The 8,616-nt window shown below is 37.9% G+C and overlaps 1 pseudogene; it reads right to left on the bottom strand.

Moving 5' to 3' along the window:
* Positions 1–2,311: 2,311 nt before the first annotated feature.
* Positions 2,312–3,254, bottom strand: LOC101349817 (olfactory receptor 52B4-like; annotated as a pseudogene).
* Between the last annotated feature and the right edge of the window lie 5,362 nt (positions 3,255–8,616).

The following is an 8,616-nucleotide window of genomic DNA, read 5'->3' as shown; positions in this document are numbered from 1 at the left end:
CTACAGGGTTGCTATGAGTCGGAATCGACTCCACGGCAACAGGTTTGTTTTTTTTTTTTTCCTGCTGTCTCTGGAGGCAGAGACCAGGCTCAGAATCTGGCTGTTAGAACTTTAAAGCAGCACTGTGCTGAGGGGAGGGTGGGACACAGCACATAGAAAACCAAAGGTTTCCTACCATATACGGACACATGATAATAAATGTTGCGAAAAAAACAAAAACAAAAGAAAATCTTAAAAGTAGCCAGGGATAGAAGGCAAATTACATTCAAAGGATGTAACACAAATTAATGTCATGCAAATTACATTCAAAGGATTCAAAATTTTATTACCGATTGGTGGAGGCTGTAGTAGTTGTGATCCGTTAGTCCTTTGGACTAATCTTTCCTTTGTGTGTTTCATTTTCTTCATTCTTCTTTGCTCCGGATGGGATGGGACCAGTGGAGTATCCTAGATTGCCACTCACAAGCTTTTAAGACCCCAGAAGCTACTTACCAAAATAGCTACTCACCATAGTTTCTTTATAAACTATGTTATGCCAATTGAGCTAGATGTACCCCAAGATCATGGTAGAGGGACATTTTTTTTGTTGTTGTTGTTGTAGTTTAAGTGAAAGTTTACAATTCAAGTTAGTCTTTCATACAAAAATTTATACATACATTGTTATGTGACCCTAATTGCTCTCCCTATACTGTGACAGCACACAGAGGGACATTGTTAAAGTGCTGAAGAAAACATTGCCAAAATAAAATTTTATACCCACGAAATTATCCATTTAAAACTGAAGACAAAAGTAAAAATATTTTCAGACAAGCAAAACCTGTGATAATTCATCTCTACCATTCCTACACTAAAGGAAATATTAATCAATGAATAATGTTTGACCATACCACTTTTTAAAAAGTCCTTTCACTTATTTTTCTTTGAGTAAATCATGTTGGCTATATAAATAATAGACAATTTAGACTAAAATTATTATAAAAATCACTTACATCTGCTCCTGACTGAGACTGGAGGAACCCCAGAAAACATGGTCCCCAACTCTCTGTTAACCCAGAACTAAAACCATTCAGGAAGCCAAATCTTCAGACAAAAATTATACTTGTGAAGAGTGTGCTTCTTAGTTCAAGTAGATACACAAGACTAAATGGGCAGCTCCTGTCCAGAGGTGAGATGAGAAGGCAGAAAGGGATAGCAGCTGGTTGAACGGACACGGAAAATCCAGGGTGGAAAGGGCAGTGTGCTGTCACATTCTAGAAAGAGCAACTAGGGTCACATAACAATATGTGTATATATGTGTGTATGAGAAACTAACCTGAGCTGTAAACTTTCACCTAAAGCACAATTAAAAAAAAATCACTTCTTATATGTTCATCATTAATATAATTTTGGCATATATTAATGTTTATGTGTTTCAGTGGATATATTTTTAATGGATTATATTTAACTTACTCATCTTGAACTTCTACCTCTTAAAAATATATTGACAGCATAGTTCCATTATCAAAGATATAGACCATGTTGTTATTTCTCAATGCCTTATTTTATTTTATGTGATGTATATGTCATAATTAATTTCGGTAAGTGTACTCTTTTTTAATATTAATTTTTAAATAATTGCTCAATATCTTATATGATATATACTATATTTAGCCAACCAGTGGAACAGTCAAATATTTACTTTAAATGAATGCCAATATAAATAAAAACATCATAAACATAAGCACTAATAAACCTTTGCAATATTTTGAGGGAGAAATAAATTGTATGTACACATACATCAATATATGCTAAAATATAGTAAGGGTGAAAATATATGAATTATAATGTACAGGTGATTTTTGTAATAATTTGTCTAAAAAGGAAAAATTTGAAGATACTGATAACATAGAAGAGAACTGCTAAAGAAATATCCTAACAAGAGGAATAAAATAAGTACAGCTATTCAAAGTTTTAAAAACATCAGGAAAAAAAAAATAGTTCAGCAATTATCCAGGGAAGTCCCTTGTCTCCAGTTCATCTCATTCTAACCCCTAGTCTAGAGTCATAGGGGTAAGTGTAACTCAAAAAGGTGAGCTGGTCCAGTTCTCAATTCTGTGCATGAGAAAGAGCAAACTAAGCTCCCAAAGACACTGATATCTAATGACAGAATAAAGTCCTTGGAAGAAACATGAGCTAAAACATCCCTGGTGTAGTTGTTCTAGGGACACCAAACAGGGAGTCATCTGACTACCATCTCAGCTGAACCTTTCTACATCCAGAGGCCAAATCTCATGTAAAGCATTGAACTGCTGAGAAAAGTCCATGGTCATAGTCATGTGTGCTTTGTAAAGAACACATGAACAACCTGGTCCTGGATCTGTTTGGTCTTAATCCCATAAATGATGGGATTCAGCATAGGTGGAACAAGAATATACACATTGGCCAGCAGGACATGGATATGTGGTGAGACGTGGCCTCCAAACTGCTGAGTGAGGACTGAGAAGATCCCAGGCCCATAAAAGAGGATGGTGACACAGATATGGGCGCCACAGGTGTTCAGAGCTTTGTGGCAAGTGTCTTGGGAAGGCATCTGGAAGACAGCATGGAGGATCAGCACATAAGAAACAAAAATTAGCATAACATCTAAGACCAAGGTTGACATTAGTACAAAAAACCCATACCAGATGTTTATTCGGATATTGTTGCAAGAAATGTGAGCCAAGACAATGTGCTTACAAGCAGTGTTTGGGAGGATGTTACTTTTGCAGAAAGTCAATCTTTTCAGAAGAAATATTATGGGGAAAATTGTGCCATTACTTCTCAGAAAGATACTCACACCCATTTTCCCAATGAGGGCATGTGTAAGAATAGCGGTCTATCTCAGTGGGTAGCATATAGCAACGTAGCGGTCAAATGCCATTACCAGCAAGATCCCTGATTCAGAGATGAAGGTGGAAGAGAGGAAGAAGACCTGAGTGATGCAGCAATCCAAGGAGATCTCCCCAGCGTGGAACCAGAAGATGGCCAAGGCCTGAGGTACTATGCAGGTAGCGAGGACAATGTCTGCCCCAGACAGCATACAGAGAAAGAGGTACATGGAGTCATGGAGGCTGCGCCTTGTGAGGATAATGAAGACAAGCAGGCTGTTCCCAAGTAAGGCGACAACATAGGAAATGACAAAAGGAATGGAAATCCACAGGTACTGATTCTCTAGTCCAGGGATGCCCAGCAAGCGGAAGACTGTGTCTCATACCAGTGTGGTTTAAGGTAGCCATACCTGTAGCAGACAACCTGAGGCCTCACCTCCTATTCACAGAGACGGAGGAATATTCAGATTACACTCAAAGATTTTCTTTGATGTCACCAGGAGCTCTTGGCTCCTACCTCATCCCATTGCATTCTAGGATGCCAGGAGCTATGTTGTATAAAAAGATGAATAAGATATGGTTTGTTTTCACAATGAAGTCTTAATCTCATAAATAAAATAGATCATTATGCAGCTAAAGAAAAGTAAACAATTGAGTCGATACCTAGTGGTACAAACTAAAATTAATACAGGAAAACAAGAGAAGGAGCAACTCACTCTGCATTTCTGATGCTTAAGAAAGAGTCCATATTTGAGCTTACGTTTGGAGATAGTGTAGAATGTCAATAGGTGGAAGAAGTATCAAGTAGACAATGGAATGAGGTCATTTGGGGGTTTAAGGGGACATGTTTGACATGCAAATGCTAAGTTGTTTAAAACAGCTATCAGCTCTGCATCTGTGTGGTTGTGACATTGGAGAGTTGGACGACTTGAGAATACATGACAGCAAAAGTAGATTCACTCTGAATAGAAATTAAGGAGCCTGGACTTACCCTGCAAAGCATTGGTCAGCCATGTTGACTTTGCAAATGGAAAACATTTTGCATACATTAATCTGATAGCTGTGTGGAGGATAGATAGGAAGGGAAAAAGATAGCAAATACTGGAATTGTCAAGGCAGTAAAGTGTTTACCCTAGCAAGATAAATAGATGCACTGATGGGTTAATATCAGAGTGAAATAGATACTATCAGGAAAACAATCTTTCTTTTTTTTAAGTACTTGCTCAATGTTAACCACTTTACAGCAATAAAAAGATCACTCACCTGCTTCAAGTGAAGTTCTCATGAGCTAGAATGGAATGAGTCACAATAGGACTCTCAAAAGGATGGGCACCAGAGAGCCAAGATTTTATGTATTTGCCTGAAGGTCTTGGGGCAGCTCTACTCCAGGGAGCCCATCTTAGAGCTGTCCTTTCAACAACACTGCCTCTGTCTCACACATGATGGTCACATCATTATGGCTTTCCAAGTCTGCCCACACACCACCTCATCCACAACTCCATCCCTGGATAGGTATGCACATGAGATATTTCCAGTACATGAAATGTTAGCATTACCTATAACAAATGACTGCCCTGACAGGGAACACAACAGAGAGTCCCAGACAGAGCAGGAGAAAAATGTAGAACAGAACTCAAATCCACGTAAAAAGAGCAGACTTAATGGTCTGACAGAGACTGGAGGACCCTCTAAAACTGTGGCCCTCAGACGCTCTGTTAACCCAGAAATGAAACCATTCCCAAAGCCCACTCTTGAGACAAGGATTAGACAGGACTATAAAACAAAAAATGATACACGTGAGGAATGTGCTTCTTAGTTTAAACAGATATATGAGACCAAATGAGCAGCTCCTGTCCAAAAACAGGATGAGAAGGCAGGAAGGGACAGGAACTGGTAGAATGGACACAGGGAACCCAGGGTGGAAAAGAGGAGCATGCTGTCACATTGTGGGGATTGCAACTAACGTCACAAAACTATATGTGTATAAATGTTTGTATGAGAAATTAACTTGAGCTGTAAACTTTCACCTAAAGCACAATAAAAAAAGAAAAAAATAAATAAAATAGAAAAAAAAGCATTACTGCACAAAACACTCATGTTTTCATTTGAATGGTAATTAGTAAATGTTAATCCCATTTTCAAACAGCACAAATAATTTCTTAATACATATGTAAATTATTTTTAAAAGACTGATTATAACAAAAGCATTTCTTCGTAATTTAAACAAAAATTGAAATTAAATATATACCATAGTCATCAAGTCTTATAATTTGGAATTTGTAATAATAATGTTTTAATATTTAGATGAGAATACTGGCGTGTCTTTTTAAAATCTGTTTACTATACCTATGAGGGTCAATGTTACTGTGAAAAAATAGTCTGTACCCTCCTCTTCTTCGGCCACCAAAAAACTGCATTTAAGTTTCAGTTATCTTTGAATCTGATAATCATTTAATTGTCATTTATTTGCTCAAGTCCCTATTCCTGATAAAAATTTATCTCCACTTTTTATATCATTTTCATATGCTTTCATTTTTATTTAGTTGGTCGAAATAGCTTCCGAATACATACACCTGTTATATGTACCTATATATTTGTAAAGTGGAAACAGCTTTATACCTCAGGAACAAGTTTTTGTGTCTCTGTATGATGATAAAATCACACTATTCTACACAAAATGTTATAAGAAGCTGATTCAAAACTCTACTCACACTTATAGAAGAGCTTGATAAGTTGTTTATTAACATTTGTTTTAAGAAAGTGTGAATGTACAAAAAAGTTGCAAGAATATTACAATGAAAGCCCTTATATCCTTTGTCTAGAATTACCCACTGTTGTCATTTCACATTTGCTTTATTTCTCTCTTTTATTTCCCTTACTATATATTATTATTCTTACAATTTTTTGCTGTACCATCTGAAAATAAGTCACAGATATGATGACTGTCCACCTCAAATATTTAGTATATATTTCCTAAGACCAAGCAATAGTCTCACATTCCACATATACAATTCAGGACATTTAACAGTGATATAATACTATTATCTAAAATGCAGTACATATTCAGAATAATCATGGTCCTTATACAATTATTTATAGCAATGATTTTTCCCAGTCTGCTATTCAATCCAATATCACAAGTTACATTTGTTGTCCATCTTTTGTCATGATGTGTGCCAAAGTAGAACTGTATTCCATAGAATTTTCAGTGGCTGATTTTTTTTTTTTTTTTTGGAAGTAGATTGACAGGCCTTTCTTCTGAGATTCCTCTGAATGGACTCGAATCTCTAACCTTTCTGTTAGCAGCTGAGTGTGTTAATCATTTACACCATCCAGGGACCATGTATCTTTAGTCTCCTTTAAACTGGAACAGTTCCTCAGGCCTTTGTTGTCTTTCAGGACATTGTCATTACCAAGAAGCACACTTTTAAATAACTCATGGGTCAGAATGCCCCTTAGAAGCAAGGATGGCTGGACTTCATTTCACATACTTTGTATATGTTATCAGGAGGCTCCAGCCCCTGGAGAATGACATCATGCTTGGTAAAGTGAGGGTCAGTGAAAAAGAAGAAGACCCTCAACGAGATGGATTGACACAGGGGCCACAACAATGAACTCAAGCATAACGATTGTGAGGATGGCCCTGGACCGGGCAGTGTTTTGTTCTGTTGTATGTAGTGTCGTTAGGAGTCAGAACTGATTCTATGGCACCTAACAACAACAACGTGTGATATTAATAATATTGTTCAATAATTTCTGCATTCTGTTGGATCACCTTTCTTTGGAGTGGGCACAAATAAGCATCTCTTCAGTAGGTTGGCTGGATATCTGTCTTACAAATTGCTTGGCATAGACAATTGAGGGCTTCCAGTGTTGCTTCTGTTTGTTGAAACACTTCAATTGGTATTCTATCAGTTCTTGGAGCCTTGTTTTTCGCCAATGTCCTTGGTGCAGCTTGGACTTCTTCCCTCAGTACCATCAGTTCTTGATCATATGCTAGTTCCTGAAATGGTTGAACATAAACCAATTCTTTTTAGTATAGTGACTCTGTGTATTCCTTCCATCTTTTATTGATGCTTCTTGAGTTGTTCAATTTTTTGCCCATAGAATCCTTTAATATTGCAACTTGATGCTTTCTTCAGTTCTTTCAACTTGAGAAATGCTAAACATGTTCTTCCCTTTTGGTTTTCTAACTCCAGGTCTTTGCACATTTCCTTATAATACTTTACTTTGTCTTCTTGAGCAGCCCTTTGAAATCTTCTGTTCAGCCCTTTTACTTCATCATTTCTTCCTTTTGCTTTAGCTACTGCACATTCAAGAGCAAATTTCAGAGTCTATTCTGACATCCATTTTGGTTCTTTTTTTTTTCCTTTTCTTTTCTGTCTTTTTAATGACTTTTGTTTTCTTTATGTATGATGTCCTTGATGTCATCCCACAACTCGTCGGGTCTTCCATCATCAGTGTTCAAGGTGTTAAATCTACTCTTGAAGTGGTCTCTAAATTCGGGTGGGATATACTCAAGGTCCTACTTTGGCCCTTGTAGACTTGTTTTAATTTTCTTCAGCTTCAGCTTGAACTTGCATATTCTACCCAATCCTGAGCCCATCTTTTTCAAATATTTCCTTAATTTTTAAATATATTTGATGGTATGTTTTAAAGTTTCAGTTTTGGGTTGTGTGATGGTTAAGATTGTGTGTCAACTTGGCTGGGCCATGATTCTCAGTGTTTTAATGTAATCATTCCCATGATTGAATATACTGTGAGTAGCCAATCAGATGAAAAGGAGTCTCCTTGGGGGTGTGGCCCGCATCTGTATCTAAGCAGACATTCTGGCTTTTTGCTGTCTCTGGATCCTGCAGCTGCTTCCTGTCATCTCATCTCCTGTTCTTGGGACTTGAGCTGTCAGCTTATCTGCCGAACCTGGGATTCATTAATCTGCACAGCCTGTGAGCGGGAGCCCTGCCCTCTGACCTGCCGATCTTGGGCTTGCTAGCTTCTGCAGCTGTGTGACTAGGGAGAGGCCTCTACCCTGATCCACGGACTTGGGATGTTCTAGCCTCTACAATCGGGTGAGCTGTTTCCTTGATATAATCTCTCTCTATATATGTATTTATACACTTTACTGGTTTTGCTTCTCTAGAGAACCCACCCTAAGACATTTGGTACTGGGCATGGTTATAGAGAAACAAAATTGTAAGGATGAGTTTTCTAAATTGGTTGTCAAGTCTGGCTAGTCATAAAGACATCGATGACTCTGCTTCCAGCAGTAAAGAGGTCACTGCTAGTCCATGGAGCAGAGTGGCGATACAAGTATGCAAAATATCACCACAAGTAGATCAGGTATTGGTGAAACATGAGGCTCAGGGTGAACACATGTGTGATATCTTTCTACAGCTTTGTCAGAATGAGAAGGATAAGAAAGCTGGTTGGTTTGTCTTACTTTCGCTAGACAAACTGATGAAGGAAAGAGATGTGCTCAGGGCTTCAGAGTCAAGGCTCAAGTGTCGCATAAATGACCTCAAGACTTCCACTTGTGCTTTGAAAGAAAACCTTATTTCTTGTAGTAACAGAGCCAAAATTGCTGAAAAACCAAACCGAGTCTTATTGTGAGAGTGGCTGAATTACAACGCCAGCTCAATTGCAAACCTCAAGAGGTGTCTGAAGTTAAAGTAAGGGCATTGATTGGAAAGAGATGGGATCCTGAGACTTGGGATGGGAACATATGGGCAGATAATCAGGAAGCTGAGGACACTGAGCCTGTGAATTCTGT

This window comes from Trichechus manatus, unplaced genomic scaffold (genome assembly GCF_000243295.1).
Source record: "Trichechus manatus latirostris isolate Lorelei unplaced genomic scaffold, TriManLat1.0 scaffold00088, whole genome shotgun sequence".
Lineage (NCBI taxonomy): Eukaryota > Metazoa > Chordata > Mammalia > Sirenia > Trichechidae > Trichechus > Trichechus manatus.
Note: the sequence above shows the minus strand (reverse complement) of the source record. Positions and strands in the feature narration are given on the sequence as shown.